At 40.6% G+C, this 14,783-nt stretch overlaps 1 long non-coding RNA gene across 4 annotated transcripts in view; it reads right to left on the minus strand.

Moving 5' to 3' along the window:
* The window catches only part of LOC138146041 (uncharacterized), a 306,510-nt gene that overhangs the window by 87,088 nt on the left and 204,639 nt on the right, over positions 1-14,783 (minus strand). For all 4 annotated transcript variants that reach the window (XR_011164371.1, XR_011164370.1, XR_011164368.1 and 1 more), the window contains 2 exons: positions 5,165-5,262; positions 3,348-3,546 (listed from right to left, as the gene is read on the minus strand). This is a non-coding gene — a long non-coding RNA (uncharacterized lncRNA). The remainder of the gene's footprint in view (positions 1-3,347; positions 3,547-5,164; positions 5,263-14,783) is intronic.

A 14,783-nucleotide genomic window follows, 5' to 3' on the forward strand; every position in this document is an offset into this window, starting at 1 on the left:
AGGAGATTATGACCAGAGACTGGTCACTCCACTCTCCTGAGAGAGGGGGGGTACCAGAATAGAATATGTATCTGTTCCCTTAACATCATTCTTCTATGGGATGTCATTTTTTGATCCAAGCTAAATTCATGATCACTATTTTTAATGAGGAGGAAGTACCCTGAGCTCCATATCTGAGACTTGACCCCCTTATTACCAGATGCCAGTTCCACAATAAATATGTAGCAAATAGCAAGGAAACTCATTCATTCAAGTCAATAGCAAAATGAAAGTCAGAGAAAGCATGTATAAGGAAAATATATACTAGACAGTAAAAAGCAAATGAGTTCTCCCATTGAGAGTAAAGTAACTCAGATCAACCAAGGAGAGTTCAAGATCTTATCCAAGGGAAATTCCCAAATCTAGCAATCTACAAATAGGAATATGATAGAGATTGCCAACTCCTTTCATGTCAGTTTCTTCCCAGAGACTCTCTCCCTTCAGAGACATGAAAAGAGGTAAAATTATGCATCTTTCTCTCTGGAAACTAGAAGGCAGAAGAGGCCACAATCTCTCTTCTCTCTCCATCTCACCAACTCTGACCCACTCCTCATATAAGTTTAGGGCACTAAATAATCATGCTCTGCTAATGAGGAGAAAGACCCATAAGACTGGCCCTTTGAGTCAAGACTTATACTTGTTAAATGAAATTGGGGTACATACAATCAAGGATTAGTATTCTTTTAACTTGTTAATTAATCTAACCTATATACTGACCATTAAACTGAGTTCCTTGGGAAAAAAAAAAAAGATTAGCTTGCTTTTCTACTCATTTTTCACAAAAATTACATCATTTTAAAAAGTTGTCAAATGATATTATCAAACCCTAAACTTAAGTAATATACAAATAGAAAAAGCTTTTAATGAAAAAATTCTAAGATCAATTTATTACCCTTTTCACTAATCTTTACTGTTTACAACTTAATTTAACCATTCTTAGATTGAATTTTTCAATCAATTCCTATATTTAATTGAAATGTAATTGTTGCTGTGTAGCTCACTTTGATTCTTTATCTCAGAGTTTCATTACTCCATTACAGGTTAATTGAGTCAGGATTTCTTGAGAGTTTGACATTTAATGCCCTTCCAGCATTTTGGTCTCAATTTCTGGGTGCCACTTGTATTCTCCCAACCCAAAGTAAACGAGCTATTTTCCCTGCTTAAAGAGTTCAAGATAACTAAAGAGATGGCTTCTGTAGAAATAAAGTTGTCTGCTATTCCCACAGAACCACAAAATATTAGAGCTGGAAAGGATCTTAGAGATGAAATTAATCTTATAGATGAGAAGAATAAAGACCATAGAAGCAAAACTACTTGTTCCAGGTGGAAAAGCTAGTAATTGGCACAATATGGAGGCAAACCCAGATGATTTATTTTAAATCTCATATTCTTGCTAGTATGCTAACTACCACACCACCTTCCTCTGACTCACCATTCTATTCCTTCAGCAAAATTTCTGAAATTGGTCCCATGACCAATCCTTCTGAATCAGAAGGCTACAGCTTTCTACTTCTGAAAGAAGGGAGAGAGAGGGAGGTTTTTCTCCCTCCCACCTGGTATCTCTAGCTGCTAACTAATTTGAGTTTGTTATTGAATCATTTCAGTTATGTCTGTCTCTTCATGACTCTATTTGGGGTTTCTTGGCAAAGATATTGGGGTGGTTTGCCATTCCCTTCTCCAGTTCATTTTACAGATGAGGAAACTGAGGCAAATAGGGTTAAATGACTTGCCCATGGTCACACAGCTAGTAAGTGTCTGAGGCTGGATGTGAACTTAGGTCTTCCTGACTTCAAGCCCAGCACTGTATCCACTAAGTCATGTAGCTAACTGCCCAACTAATTTGAGACATTACTTTAAATATCTATACCATGGTCTCCTTAGAAATAGAGCTGTATCTCCCTCCCCTACAGCTTTCAAAACTTATCTTTGTTAAAAGAACTTGATCCCTGTAGCGGCAAGCACCCCAGCATCCCCAGGGTGTCTGCCAACACAGGTTCTTAGATATGCTTTGTTAAAGGAAAGCAACTCAAAATGGGTTAACAAGCTTACTTTAATCAGTCAAATATGTATCATTTACCTAGTTCAGGGGAAAGAGATCAGCACCCCGAACTTCAGAGTATACAGACAGAATTATCAAGACAGAAACAGATCAAGTAGAAAGATTTCCAAACTGTCCAACCATTACATCCATACTAAACAACATCTGGGTTTCAAAGCCGGGGGGCCCTGGACAACGGCTTCCCAGAGTTTCATCTGATCAAATCACAGAACATTTCTCAAAGTGAGCCCCAAAACAAAGCTACACATCAGGGCTTATATAGCCTTCTCCTGGCTCAGAGAATGTAACAACCTTATTGACCCACTGGCCAATCAAGAAGTATCTACTGAAAAACAAGCCTCCCACCCCAGGCTCCAGGTGCACTTTAGCCCAGGGGCAGGGAAGATCTTTAAAATTTACATTCCCATTACAATCCCTTTTTCCCAGAATGTAAATCTTTCAAATTGAATTTTTCCAAATGGAAAATTCAGTAAGGTTTTAAAGCAGAGTTAAAAGGATTTTGTGAGGGCAAATAGCACCAATGCAACAACCTGTCTTCCAATAGCTGAGGTCCTGACAGAATAGGTAAATCTAGGCAACAAAATGTGATCATCAATAATGCATGTTTCACTTGGTTATAGTCACTGACCATGCCAGTAAATTGTATTTGTATTTCTGTCCCTCAAAATTATTTCTCTAAAGGTACATTTGATGGCACAGTATGCCTTCAAAAGAGTCATTTAGGAGATCCAAATTACTCATTCAACAGTTACAGTAATTAGTAGACGAATATCTAATCTTTGAAAATTATCTCAAAAGAAAGTCCTATCTTCCCAGAGAGCATCCAACAGTCAAATAAATAGACCAAACCAAGGGATAAAGGGCCAAGAATAATAGACTCATTGTAGAAGATGTCAAAGCTGAAACAAATGCAATATGGCTTCCAAAATCTAATTCTGGGGCCAGATAGTTGGGAAGACACCGGGAAGTACCAATGGAACAAAGCACCACAGTGCAGACTTGTAATAACAAAGAAGATGCAGAGATTTGTGGGTGGGGACAAAGTCAAAGAACCAAATCTCCTGTTTGGTGATATTTGAAGAAATACAGAATAGGAAACTGAAACCATTTAATAGAGCAACCATGAATAGGAAAAGTCATTTTGTTAGCAATAAAACAAAGGATGTAGATTTTAAATAAAAGCAAGGGAAATATGGGTTGTTTTTTTTTTCAAGGTAAAAAAAGCATCATTTTCCCACTTCCCACTTACTTGCCTCCATGATCCCTGAGGAAGAGTAGAAGCCAGATCCTTGGGACAATTTCAACCTGATTAAGAGAGTATTGTTAGGAGCCATCCTGGTGCTGGCAAGAGGAGAGACTCTGTGAGCCATTCTGGCTTTTCTGTCTCTGGTGTTGAGGACCCCGCAATTTAAATTCATTTACTTTTGGCAAAATCTATCTGTGTGTTTCTGTGAGGAAGGAGAAAGAAAAAGGAGAGAGGGAGGGAAAGAAAGAAGGAGGGAAAGGAGAAGGAGAGGGAGAGAGAGAGAGAGAGAGAGAGAGAGAGAGAGAGAGAGAGAGAGAAACCCAGAAAGATTATTGCATGTCAGCTCACTCTTAAGAATCACATTTTTATGAATGTAAATAAATCAGAAACATATGGATGAAATTTCTGTGCCTAATGCAACCAACCTCTTACTTCTCAAGTGATGCCCTTGTAGTAAATGGTTGGAATGTCAGCATTGGTGCCAGAATTAAGGGAGAATGGGCAAGGCAGAATTGTTGTTTGATCCTGATGCTGCTACCACCACTTCCACCATCATCAGGATCCTACCAGGGATAGAATGGTCTCCTAATCCCAGCCCCTCTCCAAATTTCCAATTAGCACAAATTCTTAACATCTATTTCTGATCATACAAACATTCAAGTCTCTCTCTGTATGTGTTTCTCTCTCTTTTTGCCTCTCTATCTCCTCTCTCTCTGTCTCTCCCTCTGCCTCTCTCTGTATCTCTGATTTGTCTCTATGTCTATATGCCAGTGTCTATCTGTCCTTCTGTCTCTGTCTCTGTCTCTGTCCCTCTCTCTTGCTCTTTGTCTCTGTCTCTGTCTGTCTCTCTCTCTCTGGCCTCTCTCTATGTCTCTGTGTCTGTCTCTCTTCTCTTCTCTTCTCTTCTCTTCTCTTCTCTTCTCTTCTCTTCTCTCTCTGTTTCTGTCTCTGTCTCTCTGTCTGTCTCTCTGCCTCTCTCTCTCTGTGTCTCTCTGTCTCTTTTTCTCCCTCCATCCCTCCCTCCCTCTCTTCCTTCCTCCTTCACTCCCTCCTTCCTCTCACCCGTCCAATAATAAATACCATGATTTGAGAGACCAGGATACATAGATATGGATACATGAGAAACTGTAAAAAAAAAACAAACAGATTCGTTTCTGAAAGATTCATTTATTTCCACAAAATCATCCTTTTGGAGTAATAAATAGTGTTTGCTAGCTTGTTTATTAGAGAAAAAATCAAGCTCATGATTAAGTTGAATTTATTCAGAAAATTTCTTCCAGTTAAACCATTCTCTTGTGAAAAAAGTAATTTGAAAACAGAAAAAAGGCATCACTCATTTGAGAAGTGTTTTAAAACTTTGAAAGACAGATAGAAATCATTCTCCTCCTTCCCCTCCAATTTCTGAGCCAAATCTCACCCCAGCATCCCCAAAAGATTTATTTTATGACTCAGAAATAGTTTTTTTTTAAAGAAAGAAAAAAAAATCTGCAGAAGAGCTAGAACTCTACATTTTACTATAAGAAACAAAGGTGAGCCTTTTCTTGGCAAAAGCCAGAAAACCTAATACAGTAGATTGGCTTTTTCATCCAGGAATTTTACAATCAGGAAGCCAAAGGTTGGAGTATTTCCAGAAAAAGGGACTGAAACTAAAGAAGGAAACCAACCATGCTCCCGCTGGTTACTTCAACATGATGCTTGACTATCTGGATACCACGCAAAATTGCATCCCATCATCTACATCCTGGGTCTATACCTCCAAAACATTTGAATCTTTAAACATTTCTAGCTGCTGAATGTAGGAGAGTGAAAACAATACTAACCTTGGTGTTTATGTGATTGGGTTTGTACCCCAGCATTGATCCTTACTACTTTCTGTGTTCTCAGATAAGTCACTTCTCTCAGGGATCTGCTTCATCATCTGTAAATGAAGAGAGGGTAATAATAGACAATAAGAATCAATGTAGGGAGTAGAAGCACAACCTCTGAGCGGCTCCGGCTTCCACCTTACCCAATCAATTGTAAAAAGGGGACTCTGAACAAACTTTGGAGCTACAGAACCCACAAAATGACACAGAGAAGCTAACCTCCCACTGAGGACAGCCCTACAGGCTGGCAGAAATCAACCAGCACAGGGCTCCCAGTTCCACTGGAGGTTTTAGCCCCAGGGAGGGCCTGACCAGCCGCTGGCCTGGAGGGACTCCAGATCAGCAGCAGCTGTGGCCATTTCCAGAATTATCAACACACACACACACACACACACACACACACGAAGGACAAAGTGAGAGGTCAGTGCAGTCTGGACTTTACCCAGTAAGAGGGAGTACGGTTGGCTTTTGCCCCCAGGGCGAGAAGCTGCTGAGAAACCCGGCACAGCCAGCCAGCGCCACCTGACAGCTTCAGCTCCTGGGCTGCAGAGTGTAGGGGAATCAAGCAACCAGTCTGAGGGGTAATTACTCTTGCTTTAACCTGCTTGAATCTGGATTGCAGTCTAGGGTGGGGGTCCTGGGGTGTGTGTCCAGTTTGCCAGAGCATGTGGAAGCCTCAGAGAGGGCACCCACCTAATACCTCTGGCAGCTGAGAAAACCCTAGCATTTGGGACAAAAGCTCCCCTGTCTGGTGGCAGAGTCCTACTGTGGCAAAAAGCCCAGGGGTCAAGTGACTGAGGGGTGATATGACCAGGCAAAGGAAACAAAGCAGACAGAAGATTCCAAAATTAGACTCCTATTTTGAGGACAAAAAGGAGCACAGCATGGAACAGGAGGAAGACAGCGTAGCAGCAAGCACCCCAGTGTCCCCAAGGTGCCTGCTCACAAAGGTTCTTGGATCTGCTTTGTTAAAGGAAAGCAACTCAAAATGGGTTAACAAGCTTACTTCAATCAGTCAGACATATATCGTTTACCTTGTTCAGGAGAAAAGGTCAGCACCCCGAACCTCAAAGTATACAGGCATAATTATCAAGACAGAAACATCAAGTAGACAGATTTCCAAACTGTCCAACCATTACATCCATACCCAGTCAACATCTGGGTTTCCACATTCTGGGTTTTTCAAAGCCGGGGGACTCTCAACAACGGCTTCCCAGAATTCAGATCAAATCACAGAACACTTCTCAAAGTGAGTCCCAAAAACAAAGCTACACATCAGGGCTTATATAGCCTTCTCCTGGCTCAGAGAATGTAACAACCTTATTGACTCACTGGCCAATCAAGAAGTATCTACTGAAAAACAAGCCTCCCCCACCCCAGGCTTCAGGTGCACATTAGCCTAGGGGCAGGGAAGATCTTTAAAATTTAAATTCTTATTACAGACAGTGAAGTCAGAACTCCTGCACCAAAAGATTCAAAGGAAAATATGAGCTGGTTACAGGCCATAGAGGACCTTAAGAAGCAGATAAGAGAAGTGGAGGAAAAATTGGGAAAAGAAATGAGAACAATGCAAGAAAATTATGAAATGAGAGTCAACAGCCTGACAGAGGAAAATAACACCTTAAAAAACAGACTAACTCAAATGGCAAAAGAGGCTCAAAAAGGCAATGAGGAGAAGAATGCCTTAAAAAGCTGAATTTGCCAGATGGAAAAAGAATCTCAAAAGCTCAATGAGGAGAATCATTGCTTCAGAATTAGATTGGAGCAAATGGAAGTTAATGACTTTATGAGAAATCAAGATGCTGTTAAACAGATCCAAACAAATGAAAGAATAGAAGGCAATGTGAAATATCTCTTGGGAAAAACCACTGACCTGGAAAATAGATCCAGGAGAGATAATTTAAAAATTATTGGACTACTGGAAAGCCATGATCAAAGTAAGAACCTAGAAATCTTCCTCCAGGAAGTTCTCAAAGAAAACTGCCCTGATATTTTAGAACCAGAGGGCAAAATAGAGGTTAAAAGAATCCACCGATCACCTCCTGAAAAAGATCCCAAAAAGAAAACTCCTAGGAATATTATAGCCAGGCTCTGGAATTCCCAGATTAAGGAGAGAATATTACAAGCAGCCAGGAAGAAACAATTTGAATATTGTGGAAACACAATCAGGATAACCTAGGATCTGGCAGCTTTTACACTGAGGGATCAAAGGGCTTGGAATATGATATTCTGGAGGTCAAAGGAGCTGGGATTAAAACCAAGAATCACCTACCCAACAAAACTGAGTATCATGTTTCAGGGGAAAACATGGTCATTCAGTGGAATAGAGGACTTTCAAGCATTCTTGGTGAAAAAACCAGAGCTGAATAGAAAATTTGACATTCATATAGAAGAAGCAAGAGAAGCATGAGAAGGTAAACAGGGAAAAGAAATCATAAGGAACTTATCAAAATTGAACTATTAACATTCCTACGTGGAAAAACAATAATTGTAACAGATGAAACTTTTCTCAGTATGAAAATAGTTGAAGGGAATAGAAATATGTGTGTGTGTGTGTGTCTATATATGAGGGTATATGGTATATGTGAATGTGTGTATATATGTTTACAGGTATACATAGATAGAGAGCACAGGACCAATTTAATAGGAAGGGATGATACTTAAAAGGTGAAATTAAGAGGTGAGAGGAATATAATGAGAGGAGATGGGGAGAGACAGAATGGGGTAAACTATCATATAGAAGAGGCAAGGGAAAATGGTTACAATGGAGGGGAAGAAGAGGAAGGCAAAAGGGAATAGGTCAACCTTATTCCCATTGAATTTGGCTTGGGGAGGGAATGAAATACACACTAAATAGGGTATCTCACCCTACAGGAGAATAGGGGCGAAGGGGATGAGAGGGAAGGCAAGCTGGGGGGAAGGAAGTTGGAAGCACCCACTTTTGAAAAGGAACGGGATCAAAGTAGAGAATAGAACAAGTGGAAGGTGGGATAGGAGGGAGGGAAATATAGTCAGTCTTTTACAATGTATCTACTATGTTATTGTTTTGCATTAGCCACACATGTACAACCTATACTGAACTGCTTATCTTCCCAGTAAGGGTGGGTGACAGGGGAAGAAGGGAGTGAATCTGGAATTGAGCTTTAAAAAATGTTTAAATATATATATATGTACTATTATTAATACTATTTTACATGTAATTGGGAAATAAGATATACAGGCACTGGGGCATAGAGATCCACCATGCCCTACTGGAAAAGTCAAAAGGGTTATGGGAGAAAATATGGGAGAGAGCAGATTGGAGTAGGGGATATCCTGTGGGACTGCTATTTTGGGGCAGTTAGGGGGAAAACAGGGAGAAATTTTGTAACTCAAAATCTAGTGGAAATGAATGATGTAAAAATCAGAAGTTAATAAAGCATTTGAAAAATAAAAAAAAAAAAAAGCAGCAATGTAGTACAGCAGCATCGGTGGACCTGAATTTTAATCTTGCCTCTATGGATTTACTACCTGTGTGATGTTGGACAAGTCACATCTTTCTATGATTCAGTTTCCCCATCTATCAAATGAGGAGATTGGATGAGGCGGTCTCTGATGTCCCTTTCAGTTCTAAATCTATGATCCTATGATATCTCAATACTTAAGGTAGCTGAGTAGTTCAACGGTTAGAGCAGAGGATCTGCAGTTAAGTCTGATCCCTGAATTCAAATATTATTTTAGACATTTACTAGCTATGTGACCTTGGGCACATCACTCAAACCTCTGCCTGTCTGTTTCTTCAACTACAAAATGAGGATAACAAACAGAACTAACTTCCCAGAGTTTGGGGCAGCTAGGTGGGGAGGGAATAGAGCGCCGGCCCTAGAGTCAGGAGGACCTGAGTTCAAATCCATCCTCACACACTTGATATACTTCCTGGCCATGTGACCTTCGGCAAGTCACTTAACCCCAACTGCCCTGCCTTCCCCCCTCCAAAAAAAAAAAAAAACAACAATAAAACATAACTTCCCAGAGTTGCTGTGGGGATCAAATGAGATAATATTTATAAAATACTTAGTACACTCCCTGGCATGTAGGAGGCACTTAATCAATGTTCATTCTCATTTGGAATTATGTCCAAAAACCTATAAAACTTTGCATAGGGGTGGTCAGGTGGCTCAGCGAGTAAGAGCACCAGCTCCAGTGTTGGGATGACCTGGGGATCAAATCGGAGCTCAGATACTTAGCACCACACCCAGAAATAACTGGCCATGTAACCTTGAGCAAGTTACTTAACCCTGATTGCTTTAAAAAAAAAAAATCTTTGCATAACCTTTGATCCAGCAGCAGCACTATTGGATTTAAATCCCAAAGAGATCATTAAAAAGGAAAAAGAATCCACAGGTACAAAAATATTTATAGCAGTTCTTTTGCGGTGGCAAAGAATTGAAAATTGAGGGGATGTCCATCAATTAGGGAATGGCTGTACAAGTTGTGGTATATGAATGTAATGGAATACTATTGTGCTACAAGAAATGATGAGCAGTCAAATTTCCAAAAAATCTGGAAAGATTTACATGAACTGATGCTGAATGAAGTGAGGCAGAACCAGGAGAACACTGTACATGGCTTTAGCAACATTGTGTAATGACCAACTTTGATAGATTTAACTCTTCTCAACAATACAATGATCTAAGACAGTTCCTGAAGACTCATGATGGAAAATGCTATCCACATCCAGAGAAAGAACTATGGAGTCTCAATGCAGATTGAAGAACGTTTTCTCCCTTTTTTTTCTTTTTCATGGTTCTTTTTCCCTTTTGTTCTGATTCTTCTTTCACAACATGACTAATGTGGAAATGTGTTTAATATGATTGTACATGTATAGCCTATATAAGATTACATGCCATCCTAGGGAAGAGAAGGGAGGAAAATTTGGAATTCAAAATCTTATAAATGTGAATGCTAAAAATAAATAAATGCTTGTTCTCTTTCCCTTTCTTGCTACAACTCCAAGTTATGATATTGTATAGATTTTCTATGAACCCAAGGTCTTTCCTCAAATCTTCCTTCTATGGCTTCGACCCTAGTAACAGCGCTAGAGTGACATTGGGTAGTTTTATTGATCTTGATGGCTATAGAATTCTCTTGAAATTATGCTTCAAGGGATCTTCTTAACATTTCTTATACTTTTCCTGGTTATGATAATTCTGTTACAGCTTACCACCCCAGTAGCTTCTTGGGTATCTTCCATATTTCACAACTGGAAGAGAGACAAAGAATTTCCTTTGCTAATGCTCTTAGTAACCTCCCCTTTATTTTAACTAGTCCGTTGGTATGCACAGTTAAGAATATACTCTGTTCCCTGCTCCTGAGAAATAAACTGGAACCTTCTTTTCTGTCCTCTGATTTTCTAAAGAAAACAAAATGTAGAGCCATATGTGATGGTGAACACCAATTATAAGTTAGCTCCAGAGGTGACCCCAATAATTTTCACACTCAAGCTGCTGCAGCCTATGAGTGACTGACTGAGCTTCTAGAGCTTTCACAGAGAGACTACAGAGACAATCTGATCAACTTGCCAGAGCCATAACTAGATCAAGGAGACCTAGGTTTTTCCCCAGGATGTCAAAATTTAAAGGGAACCAATACCACTACATTCAACAGGAAGAAACAAATTAGCTTTGCCCCTAGTTAGCAAGAATAATTCGCTAAAACAGGAAGCTATATCCTAGTTAAGTGGCTCTCTTGTGCAGACCCCACCTTGCCCTCTACTTTGGTGATGGATTTCTCAACAGCAGCATCCCCACGTTTCTATTCAAGGGGATGGTGGTTTGCTAAGGTTTCTCTCTGAGGTATCTACCAGCCTCAGTGCATTTTTGTTAGCCGACTCCTGGGCATCAGACTTACTAGTAATAGCTTTGCTTCCTATCACCTGTCACCCCACCAATCTATCTTACAAACAAGGACCAGGTTAATCTTCCTAAAGCACTGCTTTGCATAGGTCACACTCATATTTTTTCACATTCAAACCTTTGTTTCCCACTGCTAATCTGATTGGCTAAAATGTTTGAAGGAGAAAACAACAAATGTTGGAAGGGATATGGAAAAAATTCAGATGCTAATTCACTGTTGGTGAAAGTATGAACCATTTTGGAGAGCAATCTGGAATTGTGCCCACAGAGCTATTAAACTGTCTATACCCTTTGATCCACTTTGAATCCACTATAACCTTTGAATACCACTACTAGATCTGTTTCCCAAGATGATTAGGGGAGAAGGAAAAGAACCTATGTGTACTAAAATATTTGTAATGGCTCTCTTTATGGTGGCAAAGAACTGGAAATTTTGCAAAGGTCACTTATTTTTGTTCAGTCCCTAAGTCATGTCTGACCTTTCATGACCCCATTGACCATAGCACACCAACCCCTTCTATCCTCCCCTATCTCTAGAAGTCTCTCCAAGATCATGTTCATTGTTGTCATGACACTATCTATTCATCTCATCCTTTGCCATCCCCTTTTCCTTTTGCCTTCAATCCTTCCAGACTTCAGGGGTCTTTTCCAATGAGTCCTGTCCTCTAATTATGTAGCCAAAGTATTTAAGCTTCAGCTTCAGTATTTGTGCATAGGCCACATTCATACTTTAAAATCTGTTTCCCATCACCAAAGTCCAAACTCTTTAACCTGACACAAAGATCCTCTTTCATACTTACTTCTCCAGACTTATTTTCTACCACAATCTTCCCCAAAGTCTTTGCTCTGATCAAGTTCCCTCACACTATTTTCCTCTCCCTTGAATAGCATCCTGCTCTCTCAGCTGCACACTAATTATTATCCTTCCTTCAAGACCCAACTCAAATAAAAACTACTCCAGTTCACAGTGATTACTCTTGCTTCTGAATTCCTATAGTATTCATTGTCATTTAGCACAAGCATGTGATTCTAGTTATTTTTAAATGTATGCTATAAGCTCCTTGAGGACAGCACTTATGTCTTATATCTCTTTATTGCTTCCTGCTCCTAGCAAGTGCTCAGCACAGGCTTCTTGATAATTATAGAATTACAGAATACTTTTATTATGGGCAAGATTCTTTTTGTTCAGTTGTGTCAATCATGTCTGATTCTTCATGATCCTATTTTGAGGTTTTCTTGGAAAAGATGCTGGAGTGCCATTTCCTTCTCCAGCTCATTTTACAGATGAGAAAACTGAAGCAAACAGGGTTAAGTGACTTGCCCAGGGTCATACAGCTATAAGTGTCTGAGGTCAGATTTGAACTCAGCCCTTCCTGACTCTATGCCCAGCACTCTAGACACTGAGCCACCTAGCTGTCCATAGGTAAGATATTTCTTTCAAATGGCTCTAATATGTGATTTCTTTGTTAGTCCATAGTCCATAGTCCCATTCTTTATCAGTTCATAAATTTGTTCCCTGGGAACCCAAAGTAAAAAAAAACTATTACAAAGGACCCTAGATTTATTACTGGGAGGAAGCCATCCAGACATGCTCTAGTGCAACATCCTCATTTTACAGATGAGAAGACCAAGGTCACAAGAGGTTAAATGACCTGTCCACAGCCACACAGATAGGAAAAACAAGAACAAGAATTTGAATCCAGGAGCTTTGACTCTAAATCCATAGTCTCAAGGTTTAACAAAATAGAGGCCTTCACTTAAGCAGAGAGATAACTCATACTGAAAAAAGACTTGTAAAAAAAAATTCTGAATTTTTTCTTCCCTTCTGTAGTTGACCCCCATCCTCAGTATGAGGTCTTTAAAGTGAGTGCACCCATCAGAAAAGGCCTCCTGAAAGAGGAGCAGGCTTTTTTTAAATGGAAAAGAGTTCGGAGGAGGAGAGTGACCTCTCTGCTAGCTTGGAATGGGGTGGATGTAGGAGGAGTCAGTGAGCAATATTCCAAACTGAAAATATAAATCATAAGTGACTACATTTCCCAGGCCTATTCCGGGCCCTTGTTCCCTTAGTGAGTCACAGAACATGACTGGAGCTGAGTCTGACATCCAGTACCCTTGGTTAGTCACTAGATCACTGTTCCTCTTTTAGAGTACAAGAAAGGAAGAGGGAATGGGGAGGAGGGGAGGAGAGAGTGGGTTCTAGGAAGCTGGACGTCATTAATCATCACCACCTTTCCAAGGATAATACATCACCGCATCCCCGGCAGGGAGTGGGGAATACTTTCTTTAAAATTCTACATCCACTCATCCCCCAACCATACCAGCCTGACAAAATGTTGCCACAGGCAAATGTGAGAACAAAACTTGATGACTCGTTTGATGCAAGAGTAGAGGTGACAAAACATTTCTAGGATGCCAGGCATTTTGCTCAAGAGCTAAAATTGTTGGGTTGATAAATGTTTGTGTCTAATGCTGTGAACAATGTCACCTGAGGAAAATCTGATCCCTGAAAAAAACTCCTCCTGGATGTCTCTTAATCTATTCAGTAATCAATATTAGCACTGTCAAAAGCCTCAAACTCTCCTGTTGTTGTCACTGCTCTACATATGAATTCATTATGAAGGACAGATACATTCTACCTAATAAATGAACAAGCCAGGTGATCTTTTTTGAAGTCCGTAAGATAAAAACAGAGAGGATTATCTTATTATAACTAAGCAATAGAGAAGGTGCCTTGTCCCTGTAATAGATGGCACCAAGAGCCTTGACTGCCAAACAGTGGGACCAGTTCTATTTTTCCTCCCTCATTCTTCAGCTGAGCTCCCTTTCCTCAAAGGCCGCCGGATTCCAAGGCAGAGGATTTCACATGTGTTTTTGCTTAGAGCCCACATTTGCAATGATGTCGAGGCTGTTTCTTGGGGACCCGGCCAGTGCAACTTAACGGAGTTTGGGTTTGCAAAAGCAGACACTCTGCATTTTAATAATTTCTCCTTTCAGAAAAGCATATTGTACCTTGAAGCTGAGCCTGAAAGGTTGGAGTCCGCAGGGAATGCAGCTGCAACAAAAGAGCGCTGAAAGCCATTTGGCTGCTGGGGACGATGCTTAGGGTGCCTATTGGCTAGGTTCCCTTCGTCGTTCCCCACCCCACCCCCATACACACACAAACGTTTCTGCAACCACCTCACAGTGCCAAATTACAACCATATTTATAATTTCCCAGACAGTTGGGTCCCCGCTGTCGGAATGACATCGGTAAGGAGGATATAATAAAAACAACAACAGCGACATGCAGTATTTCTCCCAACAGGAGAAGTCCATAAACTCCCCACCACCACCATCACTGCCTCTCTCCTCACCCCTCCCTGAAAGGAAGAAGCCAGGCATTGTTCGAAACTTCACTCCAGCATCACTATGCCGGGAGAGCCTGGAAAAGGCCTCAAGGTGGAAATATTAAGACGCCATGACATCCTTTCTTAGTAAGCCAATAAACTAATAGGGACTGCTCGGGGGTCCCGGCCAGCACCACTCCCTGCCATCCCCCAGGGAGCTGGTGGGGGACGCTCCGGTCTAGTGCCCCAGATTTGTGAGACTTTTCAGAAGGAAAGGCTGTCTTGTCTCGTCTCTCTCGAAAAGAAGGATACTGTATTTACTGGTGGCTTAAAAAGACAGCTGCAAATAGGCCA

Source organism: Petaurus breviceps, unplaced genomic scaffold, assembly GCF_028583685.1.
Source record: "Petaurus breviceps papuanus isolate PSGF00001 unplaced genomic scaffold, PetGlider_PUasm1.0 90752, whole genome shotgun sequence".
Taxonomy (NCBI): Eukaryota; Metazoa; Chordata; class Mammalia; order Diprotodontia; family Petauridae; genus Petaurus; species Petaurus breviceps.